The sequence below is a fragment of the Paroedura picta genome, chromosome 10, assembly GCF_049243985.1.
Source record: "Paroedura picta isolate Pp20150507F chromosome 10, Ppicta_v3.0, whole genome shotgun sequence".
Lineage (NCBI taxonomy): Eukaryota > Metazoa > Chordata > Lepidosauria > Squamata > Gekkonidae > Paroedura > Paroedura picta.
The window spans coordinates 56,197,518-56,212,697 of NC_135378.1; the positions used below are offsets into that span (position 1 = coordinate 56,197,518).

The window sequence follows — 15,180 nt, forward strand, 5'->3', positions numbered from 1 at the left end:
ACTGTTATATTTCAGAAGCTAAACTGGGCTACTCCTGACTAGTATTTGGATAGAAGTCCTCCAAGGATTTGGTTGGTAGTTCTTCCGAAGAACACTAGGGGTCATGACAAAGTGGCAAGAAATAGCAAGCCCCCTCCAAACATCCCTTGCCTGGATGCCAGATAATCCTTGAACCTTCTGGTTACACTACACGTGCCATACAATAAATCAATAAGAATACTACATATTTCAAGAAATATAGTCAAAATAAATAGAATCGAAATCAACTGGGATTACTGGTTTAGTTGATTTTTAACTATGTGATAAACATGGTTAAGTGTGGGTTTGGATTTTGGGATTGGCATCAATTTTAATTTAACTATTAGAAATAGAACCATTTTACCTTGACAATTAAGCACTGCATTGAAAAGTTGATTATCATCTCCCACCATACATGTTTGCTTGGCTACTTTGCTAATACACTATTTAAACACTAGTATTTACATGTCAATGGAACCAGTTTCATGTGAACTGGAGCCAGATTCTCTCATCATGGAGAGAAGGAAGCAAAGGGGGCTGAAAACAACAGGAGTTAATTGTATAAGTGATAATGAGGCTGAAAAAGCAGCAGATGCTCACATGTCTTTACAACCTAAATCCAACCACCAGTCCTTTCCACAGAAACAGCAAGAAATGCCTTGGCACCCTGGAGATGGTGACAGACCCAGTGTCTGAGCCACATGACACCTGTTAAATTCATTGTTCGGAACTAAGCACAACAACTTTGCAATACAATGCAGAACTGGTTTACTGCTGCCTGCCTGACAAAGGACCTTCCTTCACCATCTTATCATTGTTCTTTGCAATGTCTCTTTATGGCATCAGGAACACAGTGCAATAAAAATGCTCAGCCCATTATAAGAGAACATCTGATTCTTGAAAAGTAACATTTGTACTTAGTGGTATTGATAGTGCACTCCACATTGAAAAAGGAGCTTTCACTGTGATGCATGTGTCTCCAGTGCCTCTGAGCCTAACTAATTAATCTTCGTGGCTCTCTTTTCATGAACTGCTTTCTTTCTGTCTTTGTAACTTTGTAAACTTTCATTTTAAATCTGTTTACAAAAGATCTTGCAATTTCCTGACTGTGTATTAATCTGCTGCCATCTTTGGATAACCTTGGGGATATCCTGGGTTAACCGGGGGGATAATCTGAGATAGGAGAGGGATGGAAGGCAACTCTGTTGATACTCCTGGATGTCTTGATCAATCATTATATCCTTCTTGACCACCATTTTTGGGTTGGGACTGGAAGGTGCCATTTTGTGGTGGTTTCAGTCCCATTTGAAGGTTACATTGTAATCCTGGGGAAACTGCTGATTAACCCTTTATTTTTTTTTTGCCCTGTGGGGCTTCACTGGGCTCCATCTTGTCCCCTATGCTTTTCAACATCTTTATGAAACTGCTGAATGAGGTCGTATGGAGATTTGCATTGAATAGGTGAATAACACTCAGCTCTATCTCACTTTTCCAGCTGATCCTATGAAGGCTGTAGGATTCCTGAATCAGTGCCTGGAAGCAGTATTGAGGTGTATGTGAGCTAATAAACTGAAGCTTAATATCGACAAGACACAAGTGCTACTAGTGAGTGGAAGATATCACTTGTCCTGGATTGGGTTTGTACTTTGGGGAGCTCTTGGATCTAGTCTTACTGCTGGAAAAGCAGATAACCGCTGTAGCCCGAAGTTCCTGTTACCCATTTAGCTAGTTGTGGCTTTCCCTCTAGCCACTATGGCGAGTGCCCTTGCTACATCAAGATTGGATTAGTTCAATGTGTTGTACATGGGGCTGCCCTTGAAATGTATTCAGGAACTTCAATTGGTACAGAAAACTGGAGCTGGAATGTTAACTGTAGTGATCATGGAGACCATATCACTCTAGTTTGGGGTGATCTACAATGGCTCCCAGTCTGTATCGGGGCAAAATTCAAAACACTGATATTGGTTTTAAAACCCTATATGAAATGGGACCAGTCTACCTGAAGGATTGCCTACTTTCTTACAAAGTTCTCATACCACTATGGTCATCTTCCAATGCTCTTTTTCACATGACCTTGATTTCTAAGATTAGGTGGGGATGCAACCCAAGAGATGGCCCTCTTGATTGTGACACCAAAACTGGAACTTTCTTCAGACAGATTATGACAGTCTTCCACCAGCAACTGGAGAATCTTTTGTTTTGTCCGGTGTTCCTCACATAAACCTTTCCTTCTTCCCTATATTTTAATTGTTTTTATGGTTTCGGATTATAGGTTTTATATATTGCATCTTCTTTTGAACAGCAGTCTAAACATGACTTGCAGGTTTGCTTTCCCCTCATCCAAAATAAATCTGTGATTCTCTGAAGTAAATATGGCTGTAGTAAAATCAAACACTTCAGAGGGGTGTTTTTTATAAAGGGGAGGTGCTTGCAGAATTTTGTACTAATTATCACATGTCATCTTGTTTTTCCTGCATGCTTTTCTCATATTTGTGATCCAATTTCTGCATTGTTTATGGTATGTCATGTTTCATAAAGAGGTATAAAACATTTTTTTAATTGTAATCTGCCTTGAGTAAGAAAGTAGAATCAATAATAAAATAAAATATAAACATTTAAGCATTATTTGTGAGCTGGGAAAGAACCAGCCCCTGATACAAAGTGTGGTTCATGAGATAAAATCCACAACTCCATTTTTCCTGGGGTCACCGTACCCAGGAACAAGGGATGGGTCTGGGGCTCAGGAGCCTGGTTAGCATGCAGAAGGTTCCAGGTTCAATCCCCAACATCTCCAGTTTAAAGTATGAAGTAGTAGGTGATGTATAAGACTTCTAAATGACTCTGGAGAACCACTGCCAGACAGAGTAGACAATGCTAAGCTTGATGGATCAATGGAATGGCATAGTAAAAGACAGCAGTGTCTTTGCATTCAGCTGTCCTGAAACACTCATTTTTTGTGAGTTCAAGGTAACACAGAAAATGTAGGTTGCAGATGACTGCAATGCATCATAACCTTGTTTTGAATTTCTGAAAGGAGATGTGTATCATTTTGCACCTCCAGATAATTGTTCAGAGCTACTTCTCATATCCCGAGGAACTGGATAAGTTTTGGCAGCAGGCATACTAGTTACAGCTAACATATGTCTCATTACAAAATGTTTGAACATTCTCTTAGGAAGCTATAAAAATGATCATTAGCTGACAACAGAGTACATTTTATGTAAAATATACAAAGATAGAAACAAGTGTGTCTGTGTGTGTGTGTGAGAGAGAGAGAGAGCAAAAGAAGCAGCTATGAAAAGTTATGCTAGTAAATCAGACATGGGATACAATGTTCGTTATAACTTGTGATGTCATTATCAAGTGCCATGCATTAATATTGCTTCAGATGCTGGTCTGAAGCAGCAGAGAAAAGTTTGAGTCCAGTGGGCACCTTTTAAGACCAGCCAAGTTCTATCTGATGAAGTATGCATGCACATGAAAGCTTACACCTTGAATAAATCAAATAATTTCCATGTTCTTCAAAATTCTCCAATTTTCCCAAGAACGGAACAGGGAATATCCTTCGGAACAGGGAACATCCTTCAATGATGTTTCTGCCTTCGTCACATTCCCGTTCCTAGAACACTGAGGAAGAAGAAGAGGAAGAGGAGGGGAATTGAAAATCAGCCTGACTCACCAAGTCCTACTCAGCCTGCTGAAAACAAGGGTGAGAAGCAGAATGTGTGATAGGCTTCAGTCAGAATAATTTGATTTAGTTTATGTTACTTGATTAATTCAGGATGAAAGAAAACTCAGCACTGTAATATAAAGTCAATGACATTCTTCAGTTGAAAGAATTTACAATACTCTCAGGTTCTTAAAATAGTTTCACCAGATCTGGCTAGCTAACATACTTATGCAAAACATTTATTTGGGGGGAAGATTTATCACAGTGTAATGTAAAGCTGTGGGTGAGTGAACAAAATTGATTTAACTCTGAATAACCCCCTTGAATGGCCTCTAATTTCCTCCCTTATTTCTCTTGATACCTGCATAAAGTTTCGCTGAGAAGTCCAGACTGGTCATATTCCTTCATTGGATTGTTAACAGGGGAACAACAGATGGTTATAGGTTCCTAAAGTTCCATTTGCCTTTCTGTTTTGCATTCCAGATAGAATACCAGGAACTCAAATGCAATGGAAATTATTCATAAAACCAAGACCCTTTGGCAGCATGAGTCCAGGGAGGAATAAGAACTTTACTTTCCTTGGCTGAGAGATCATGCCGTCTGACTTCGGCACATTATACCTATATTAAATACTGGTATATATCCCGATCCAGGTAAATTGCTTTGGTGATTCGACTAAAACTGATACATTTACAATCTAAATGATGTCATACAATATTCATAAAAATTCCTGCAGAATTCCATTTGACAAGCATGACTACTGAGAAGGCTGGGAGATGGGGGTAACTTTTCAGCGGCCTGGCTCTTCTGGGGTCCACGGTAAGGTTTCCATTCTTCCAGTGGAATTTGGAGATCTCTTGAAATTAAAATTAAAAATGACCTCCAGACTACAAGGATCAATTACCCTACTAATCCTGCATACCTGTGACCTAGTTTATATTTAATGGGACATGGACAACACAGGTTACTTTCCAAAAACATCCAGTACTAATTTGTATTGAAGTTGCTCCAAAATGAAACAAAAGTTACTCAGAACATACGAAGATACCTAGTGGATCAGATCCATGATCTGTTTAGTTCAGCTTCCTGTTTCATATTCTGCCTAACTCTGGAAGGCCAGCAGCAGGGCATTGAAGATATGGCTTTCCCCTGATATTGACTCCTGGCACCAATATTGCGCCCCAAAAGAGATAGGTTTGCATTGCCTTCCTTAATTCTGATATTTCTCTTCAGATGCTTGGTTTGGTCATATAATTATGTAAGTAAAATCTAGAAGTATGTTTGTTTGTATATGAAAAATACACTGTGCGTTAATTAGTTGACTGGGAATAGAAAGAAACTGGGCAATAAATTATTTGCTTTGCTGAACAAAAGAATAAATTAAGAATACTGCTTACAGTTTGGGTTTTTGGTGTAAATTATTTTATTTTGACTTAATTTGTTCCTGGTTATAATAAAATGCTTGGTATATGATGGTCTATAGATCCAAGCTAGATGTAAACAAGAATTTAAACCCAAAAGATGCATAAATTAAAGTATTTGTATGATTTCCCAAAAAGCTTAAAAGAAAAAAATCTTTGGGGATGTGGTAAATACCACTTTGCTAAAGAATGTTAACATATGAGCATATTCACAGATTAATTCTTCATGCATAAAATGAATAAAATTAATTAAAACTGATCCAAGGAAAGTTTTTAAGAGAAAAATATTATTATAATATCATCTATCACTGAATACAGATCCAGATCAATCATCAGGCTTAAAACTATCAGATTCTGAGGCACACCCATATTTTCTTTTAGTTACAACCGTAATGTTTCCTGGTCAAAGGTCAAAGGCTTTGCCATAATCTATTAAAAACAAGCTGTAATCTGTAAAAAACATTTTCTTCTGAAATGCTCTTATATGTTCCAGTAACCAATGCAGATTTGCAATGTGATCTCTAGTGTCTCTTCCATTTCTGAATCCATATTGAAAAAGAAGTTGGTTTTTATAGCCAACCTTTCTCTATTTCCCTATTTGCCACCTACAATCAGATGAGAGAAAGACAGGATGGTGGATGAGACAGACAGCCCTGCCTCTCTGAGGGACCACTTGTCTGCTTATGCTCCCTGCAAAGCTCTTTGACCTGTGAGTGCTAATCAGTTAGTGGTCCCCAGCCCCAGAGAGATACGTCTGGGCTCAAAGCAGGTGGAATAAGCTCCTGGCCCAGACCTGGTGGAATGTGCTCCCAGGAAAGCTGAGGGCCCTGATGGAGCTGTCAAAGTTCTGCAGGACCTGTAAAATGGAGCTCTTCCACCAGGTCTTCAGCTGAGGTTGGGTTTCTTAAGGAAAATGGGCCCCCTCAGGCTACGCTATTCTTTCTGATGAACCCCTTCATGGACAGTTGTGTGGAGGCTGGAAGATTTTGCTTTGTACCAACTTGTGTTGATGACTTTTATAGTTTCAAGGTTTTAAAGGGAATTTCATGGGGGGTTTATGGGGTGTTATTATGGGATGTCTGGAGTCCAAGGAGGAAGGTGGGCTATAAATTGAATCACTAAACAAATAAACAAAATATTTTGTGGAGTCTTACAATCATATTCCCTTCCTTTCCTTGTGAGGTAGGTATGGCTGAGAAACTGCTGAGAGAACAGTGACTGGTCCAAGGTCACCCAGCAGGCTTAATGTGGAAGAGTGGGGAATCAAACATGGTTCTTTGAGGTTATAGGATGCCTCTCTTAACCATTGCACCATATCTGGCATTTCTTATTCCATATATTGTAGCAATCTTTGTTGTAAAATTCTGAGCACCGCTTTACTCATGAGGGAAATTAATGCAAATGGTCTGATAGTTGCTGGAGTCTTTAACATCTCTCACTTTTGAAATGTATATTGAGTGCTTCTAGTCTGTATGGGCATTATTAAGATTTTGATGGACTCTGTTTCTGTGGCTTGGAATAGTTCTATTAATATCTGTCATAATTTCATCTCCTATACATCTCCTGTTTAGTTAATGTATATCCATGTTGCTCTTTCAGCATGACTAACTGAACTTTAAATTTCCCTTTAATTTCTTGTATCTTGTGCAACAGTTCTTCAGGTACATGTGGCTCATTCTGCACACCTTGGATAATGCAATTTCAATGCACTGTAGAAGTAGATTTTCCTGTTTTGCAAAGGAAAATTCAGCTGTAAAAGCACACTGACAGTGCATTATCCAAGGTGTGTGGAATGAGCCTCCCACCCACTGAGAATGCTACACAGAACATAAACTCTTCTGGGTGCTCCCAAAGTATTGTCCAATAGCATGACTTGAAGTACAAATGGGTTTTCTCCCCCAGAAGAGTTTATGTTTATAAACAAATATAAACAAAGATCCATTCTACCAATTCTTCCTGCAAGTTTTTCATTGGGATCTAAATCCAAAATAAATACTAAAAAAACAAGGAAGCACTGAAGTGATACATTAACAAAGTAAGTCAATTGGCAAATACCTAACCTTAGCCTAACAAATACGCAACCTCAGAATCACTTTAATAACCAAAGGTTTAGACATTGCTAAAGAAACTACTTAAGGCTTTATCAGCAAATATAAGGAATTGAGTAAATCATCCAACACTGCGTGATCTTAAAGTTTATAAAGATGCTGAGTAACTGGCTTTAGGGTGTTAACTCAATGTTCTTTCAGAAGCTGTCCACTGGGCAAAGCAACCTGGCATTATTGTATGGTAACTCTAGGGAAAAGTAACCTTATCACAATTATTTATTCTGTAATGCATCAAAATGATAATGCATAATCCAATTTTTAGGAGGCATTTTCAGCTAAACCATTAGACTGACTATATTTTTTCCTACCAGCTTGCAATTTTATAAGCAATTATTCACAAGATGTTGTTTTAAAGAAAAAATATTCTAGGAAAAAGACATTAGTAGAATATTCTCCCTTGTTTTTTGGTCATAAAATGTTTCTCTTTTGCTAATTAATGTTTTATATTGTTCAATGAATTAGTTACATTGACTTGCTGATTGAGCAGTGCATCTCTTCCACTTAGCATATTTTTCTGTACTAAGAAATACATGCTAATGCATTTGCCACATTTAATAATCAAGGTAAAGGAAAGTTCTCATTTTTGCACATATTGCTCATCTGTTTGAATATTTTACTGGGCCAGCTGCATATTTCATGACTGAAATCTTTCCTTCATAACTTGCTGACTTTTTATTTACTCTTGGTAAAATGTTTTATACTGTTAATCGTTGAGAAAAGCCTGTTGTTAACTGATAGTGAGGTCTATGTGCTTTGCTACTGCTGATGTATACAATTTGCAAATTGAACCATATATTTAACATGTAGAACTTGACATGCCAATAGTGGTATATTATAGGATGTTTTATGAGCCAAGACCATACCATTTACTAATTGAAAGTTACAACTGATGCATTATGGAATAAGCTGTTACTTTTTAAAGGCAAGTTTTACAGTTTTGTTTTTTACAAATTGAAGGTAACAAATGTTGAAAAGTGAGCCCTTAAAAAACAAACAAACAAAAAAAAAACAAGGAAAATTCACCTTACTAGATTCCAGCTCAAAATTCTTCCTCCTTCTGCTGCAAGCATGATCCAAGTGGAAATGATGTTCTGGCATAGAATTGTAGCTTGGGTATTAAACCAACCTAAGCCTGTGTCATATAATTGAAAGGAAGAACCTAAAAGGTTGAGCAGCAGCAGGATAGGTATAAGTATAAAAAAAAAGTATAAATATTTATTACAATAGATGTGAACATATAAAATGCTCTATTGCACATATCCAAAACATTTTGAAACATGGATAAATGGCCAAATTAACAAACGTATTTCAACCCCCTCTTGGTGTCTTCTTCAGTGGACTAATATTTAAATGCACTCATAGGATGTAATGAGGACTATAAGGTGGTAAACAATATGAATGGAGAGGCTCCCACACTAATGAAAAGTATCCAGATATCTCTTGGGGCCCTACAATTAAAATATTATTCAAAATGCCACCCTTGTAGAAGCCCTCTCTGTGCCTAAGTATATTCTCTTATACCCAGCAAACTTCTGAAATGGGCAGGAAGTTGGAGGCAAAGAGCTGACCATTATTAGGTTTTCCTGGCTGAGAGTTCCCTTCTGATTGGGTATAAACCACAGGGGCAGGTCATTCCTGGCTAAGGGCCATGACTTATTCATGAGTAAACATTCCCACTGTAGAGGCTTTTCCTGGCTACCCTGGGTCCCAGAGGGCTGGCAGTGGGCCATTTTTGGGCCTCCCATAGCCCACCCTCCAGAAGGCATGCAGAGGCTGCCCCAGGAGGCAGCCGACTCCCCCCATGCACTCTGAATTGAAGGAGGCCAGCAGGCCAGGGCAAAATAATGAGGGCCTTTTCGCACGGGGATCTTTGTTGCAAATTGTTTGCGGAATGAAAAATCGCCATTTAAAATAGTGGAATTCGTCGTTATGCATACCTGCCTTTGTAGTGGAATCAGTTGCGTTTTTTAGCGTTTCCCACAGGCTTCCGGTCTCGGCAGAAATCGCTAGAAAGGAAGCGCTATTGCCGAGCTCATCCCGCCCCTGGCCGTCAAGCAGCCAATGGGCAGCCGTTATCATGCTCCCAAACAGCCCCTTTCCCTTTAAGAAAGGTTTTTTTAAAAAAAAACAGACCCATAGCAACGAATCTAGGTAGATTCGTTGCAACGGAGAGACCCATCCAGCTGCCTAATGTGAGCTGTCGTTTGATTGTATGATCGTTGGCATGCTGCCTCGAGTGATAAAAAAAAAATCCCCCCCCCTCTCACGGGCCCGATTTTCGGCTGAATTAATGTGTAAAAAATAAAGGGACTTTATTTCAGCAAACGGGCTTTTATGTGGTTTGTGCTTAGTGACTAAAGGTGAAGGACTGAAGCCAGGGAAGCCTCTAAACAGAAAGAGGCTCGCTGGTGCATTTATCCCCGCTCGCTCGGAGAAAAAAAAATGGCGATCGCTTCGCCGGAAGTTTGGAGGAGAGAGCCAGGGGGAGGGACTTTGAAGAACCCGCAACAATGGTAACGCACAGGTCTTTAGCGCTATTGTTGCAGATTGGTTGCAGGAGTGTATCGCTATCCGGAGGGTGAATCCACTTTTCTGGATTCCCCTGAAAGCGCTACAACGAAGCGCTTTTTGCGGGTCGGTTTCAGGATTGTTGCAGATTGTCTACGACGTCGTGGGTTATGGCAAATTAGTAGCGTTTCCAATTAGCAACCATTGTGCTATTTTGAAGCCGTGCGAAATGGCCCTGAGTAAAAGACAGTCTTAAAATTAAATCATCTTGTTATTACCTATTCATTCACAATCTTGAATTATTTATTCTTTTTTTTTTTTTTTTAAATAGAGCCAAGCAGGATAAAGAGTGAGGAAGTAGTAGAAAGAATGGAAAGGGAAGGCCATTGTTTTGTGACATCTGAGTAAGCAGCCAGATGAAATATTTAGTTTCAGCTAAGAGTACTGAGACCTTTTCAGTGAATGCAATTACCAAATGAACTTAGTTTAGCTCAACCTCAGACTTCTCCACTTACATGCATGCTGAACTCCTGATCAGACCTCATTTTTTGTTTTTTAAAATTCATCTCAACCACCATGTCAAAATGCTTTGGCCATACAATGAACCACTGGCCAGATACTGTCTTCATAAGGGTTCTTGGGCTTGCCACAGCACTGATAAAGCTGTTCTGACTGAGCAATAATCTCAGGGCTCTCTCAGCCTCACCTACCTCATAGAGTGTCTGTTGTGGGGAGAAGAAAGGGAAGGCGACTGTAAGCCGCTTTGAGCCTCCTTCGGGTAGAGAAAAGTGGCATATAAAAACCAACTTTTCTTCTTCATAATTTGTCACATAACTAGTTTTCATCATAGAACAAGGAAGTGGAAGATAGCAGGTGTTGCAGGGGTAGGAGCAAGAGGACTGGACTAGTATCTGGGAAACAAAGACTTGAATCAATGTCCTATCATGGAAGCTTCCTTAACATTGTTCCAAGCACAATCTTTCAAACAAAACTTTCTTACAGAAAAATTGTTGTGAAGATAAAATCAGGGGAGGGGGAATATTTTGTAATCCACACTAAATCCCCATTAAAGGAAAGAATGGAGTGTAAATAAAGAAAGAAAGTTAATCTAGGCTGTTTCCACATGGTGATTTTTTTGCTCAGGTGAAATACAACATGCACCTGGTTTATTTGGAAGCATCTATATTTTGTCATGCTGTTTCTGAAAATAGCTTGCAGGACTCCCTGAGCTGTCCTTTTTAAGATGAAGAAAGAAAAAACACCTTTGCTCCAACTTATAAGAGAAATGGCACACCAGCTGCAAGCACAGTCTCTGTGTGACAGCTTTGTCCATAGCCAGTCTAGAGGAGAAGCTGGAGTTTTGTGCCACCTGGCAGACATAAGCTTCAGCATTTCCTCTACCCGATAATACTTTTGCGGGTATTTTATTCTTTAGCATCTTTGCCAGAGCTCAGATGTGTGCTGCAGCTCAGCTGTTGGGAAAGGGGAGATTTCCAGATGTGAGTGGTCTCAGTAGTTATTCCTCAGACCAGTGGTTTTGTGATAAAAAGAGAGAATTTACTGTGCTGTGTGCAGTACAGAGTTTGAACATGTAGATACCACACTCATGTACCCTCATCCTACCCACAGCTGTTTTCAAAATGGGTGTTTTTTTCCCCATCTGCATATGGAACTAATCCTATAGTTGCTAACATTGTACTTTGAAACATTTTGGACATCTTATTGCTCCAGAAAGAATGATTTTTAATGTCTATAAAGTATTGTACAGCAAAGAATCAAACCTTTATATATAAAAAGAGATTTTCTCATTTATACAATGAAAGCTTTGCTGGTACTATTTGAACCAGACCATACTAGTTCTTTATAACACTAGAGACCTAAAGGCAGTTGAGAGTTCAAAATGTGCTGCCTGAAATGGGAAAACAGTTATCTCCATAATTACATATTGGCTGTTTTCTGAAAAGCAATTGATACTATCTCAGATGGTCATTCAATGACAAACTGAGAACCTAATGCCCTCATGGGCACACAGGGGCAAATTGCCTCAGTGGAGATTCATACCATAAGTCACCTTTGTCTCTCTATCTCGCTGGCTGCCCAGGATGAACTAATTTTGCTCCTCACTAGTTTCCAAACACAGGGTTTCTTTTTGTTTTTTTGTTTTTTTGGAAATTGCTCTCCAATTAGAACAAACAAATTCTCTGTTAAGCCCACTGTCCTGATGGACCACTGCACAGGTGTTATCCAGGTAAGGGTTTGCTTTTCCTTGCCTGCTTCTGTTTCTTTCCACAAACTTGGGATTCTTTTTAAGCTTCTCTAAGTCTCAAGACTAGCCCCTACCTGCTGGCAGTAGCATTCTACCTGTTTTGTCCTGATCTTGTTTTCATCTGACCTGTGCACCCTCAGGAACATACCCCATTCACTGACACAAGAAGACGAAGACAAGTTGGTTCTTATACGCCGCTTTTCTCTACCAGGAGGAGTCTCAAAGCAGCTTACATTCACCTTCCCTTTCCCCACAACAGACACCCTGTAAGATGGGTGAGGCTGAGAGAGCCCTGATATCACTGCTCAGTCAGAACAGTTTTATCAGTGCCATGGCGAGCTAAGGTCACCTAGCTGGCTGTATGTGGGGGATTGCAGAATCGAACCTGGCATGCCAGATTAGAAGTCCGCACTCCTAACCACTACACCAAACTGGCTCTCCCACCACCACCACAAGGAGGTGTAGTCAATGGGAGATAATATTATGCTAAAGAAATGTCACATAACCCATTGCTTCTCAGGTGGCACCTTCTATAGCAGCTTTTTAAAACAAATGAATACAATTAAATAAAGCAAGACATTTAGAACACTGGGACCCTATTGGGTTTAGCTCATGTGAATGAGTAGTTAGCTTCTGAGGTATTAGAATATATAAGATCAGGACTGCATGGGATTTATACTAAAAAATCAGGTCTGGGATCAGAAACAATAATAGCCCCAGTTTCCATGTGGATAGGTCATCTGTGAAATTTCTATTCCTCACAGCTATACTTCACAGAACCCTGCAAAACCTAGCTTTCTCCTTTTAATGTGTCATGGGACATGCCTTTTCCTATTTTACTTCGGAAAGGGCATTTAGGATTGCTGATTCTGGTCATGTTTATTACTGTCATTTTTTTTGTAATATTGTGTCTTCCTGTATTGTATATTTTCAGATTTCCCCCTTTCTCTGTAGCCACTACTTTACAATACATTTTAATATATTGTTTAATATTTTTAATGTCTGTAGTTTGTTCCTGCTGCAGTCCTGAATAAAATGAGGAACAATGACTAAAACACAGCTGCTCATGTTATTTTTATATTTGAACATAGTAGATATTGGAAATGTTCCATGGCATAGCTTTTTGCTCAATTCCCTTCATATTGGCTTTTTGCTTGATTCTAGCCTTTACTCATGCCCTCTGTAAACCAATCCATTAAACCACTATTCTCCAGCCTGTCCCTGGTGAAACAGACCTATTATCCTTTCTTGGGAATCAGCAGAACTCAGGAAGTGAGAATGGAGCCACTGAAACATGTTAGTTTGAATTTGGATAAAAATCTAGGGTCATACCAAGAGTTTTCAAGGGTGAGCTGCTGTGAATGTGTGCCTTTTGCATTTATTTAATTTATTTAATTGTTGATTAAATATTTAATTATTTCAAAACATTTTAAGGTCTTCAAGGCAGCAAATACAAAACAGTATAATGAAGCATTTTTTTTCAACATCAAACATAAATAAAGTTGAAATTGCATGCAAAAAACTCACTCCCTACCTGATTGGCCCTCCATGTAGGTGTGCTGACAACAAGGAGTGAACCACTCTGCGAAGGCCAACCAATCAGTTCAAATTGCACTCAGGCAATGAGAGCCAATCAGTCCAAATTGCAATCTGCCAGTGAGGACCAATCAGTTCAAATTGCATGCACTCCCTACATGATTGGCCCTCCCTGGGGTGTGCCACCAATAAGGAGAAAGCACTCTGCCAGTGAGGGCCAATCAGGAGGGTTATCTGTCCTCTTCCAGGTGCTTGTCATGTGGAAGAGTTACTGACCTTTCTGAAGGTCCTTGATGCTGGTAAGTTGCGACATCCTTAGCCTCTTCCCACCTTCCGCCTCCCTCAGGCAAGGGAAGGAAGCTGGTTGCTTCCTTTACCTCCTGTGTTGGTCTCAGGATTCAGCTCTCTGCTGGAAAAAAGCACAGACAAGCTGCCATGAAGGCAAAATGAGTACTTCAAATACAGAATGCAGTGAATGTCTTAACTCAGTCCAGTGAGTCAAGGATTCCAAGGGCATCAGCAGAAGGAGCAATTCCACAACCCAGGCCTCCAAGCCTCAAGTTAATAAACACTGTCAGCAGCATTACTGTCCTCTGTAGTCAGCAACTGTCTTGAAACATTGTGTGGTGCCTTTTAGACTAGTGCTTTCTTCCAGCTCATAGCTGGCACGACTTAATTGGCTCAGGTGAGTTATCTGGGCTGACAAGACAAGGAGCTGCAGCTGAAGGCTAAGCAGACGATTGAGAAGTTCCTGCAACAACTTTGGAATTTAAGCCCTGGGTGTAAACTGCAGAGAGCTTTTATTACAACCCCAGATCAAATCAGTCCCTGCATTGTTTTGAATCTGGGCTCTCCTCCGTGGTAGAGGACCCATGATTGGCTACAGGTGGTCATGTGACAAGCCTGCCTTAAAGGAGAAGCCCCTAAGTTCTCTCAACTTCTGTCGGCCTTGGATTTTTTTGTATGCCTTCTTCGTCCCCCCCCCCCCCCTTCAAGAAAAGAAAATATTTTTTTCCCTCCCTCCTCTGACTTCTTGGATCCTCTCCCCCCCTTCAAGAAAACAAAGAAAGAGTCTCCATTTGCCCCCCCTCTTCTGAGCCTCCCTAACTACGTGCAGAAGACTTTCCTGTTTCAATGGGGAGGGGGGGAAGAAGAAGACCCGAGTTCAAAGCGATCTGAATTCAACAGGATTGACAATGGAATAAACAAAGTAAGTGCAGACTCTGCCCTGGTTTGTCTGCAGCTCCATTCCCTCCTGCTAGTCAGAGCCCTCTGCCTATTGAACATCTGGCTGGTTAAGCTTTCATCAAGTTGAGACTTGGGTAAAACTGGGAGCTCCTGACAAGGCTTTTCCTCTGAGGAGTCCTCCCTAACAGGACCTGGGCTCACAACAACTCCCTGTGGCTTTGCAGGTAGCAATTAGAGTACACTTTGCTTTCCTCTACCTTTTGTCTCCGCAGAGGGACTGGGGGAATCCAGCAGCCTCTCCTACACATCCCCTGGGATGTGGGGGGGGGGGTATGGAGGCAGCCCCCACAGTCCTACCTGTCCAGCCTGTCCTTTGGTAGATGGGGGAAAGATTCAGCCCCCAACAAACTTCCATGCTTGATCTGGTCTTTAGGAGCTATGTGGGATGGGAAGGAGGCAGCCCAT

General features: G+C 40.3%; 1 long non-coding RNA gene across 1 annotated transcript; it reads right to left on the reverse strand.

Moving 5' to 3' along the window:
- Window positions 1-3,057: 3,057 nt before the first annotated feature.
- LOC143818983 (uncharacterized) lies at window positions 3,058-13,564 on the reverse strand. Its single transcript, XR_013224715.1, has 3 exons — window positions 13,526-13,564; window positions 8,241-8,376; window positions 3,058-3,645 (listed from the first exon to the last, which is right to left on the reverse strand). It is a non-coding gene; the product is annotated as an uncharacterized LOC143818983 (long non-coding RNA).
- Between the last annotated feature and the right edge of the window lie 1,616 nt (window positions 13,565-15,180).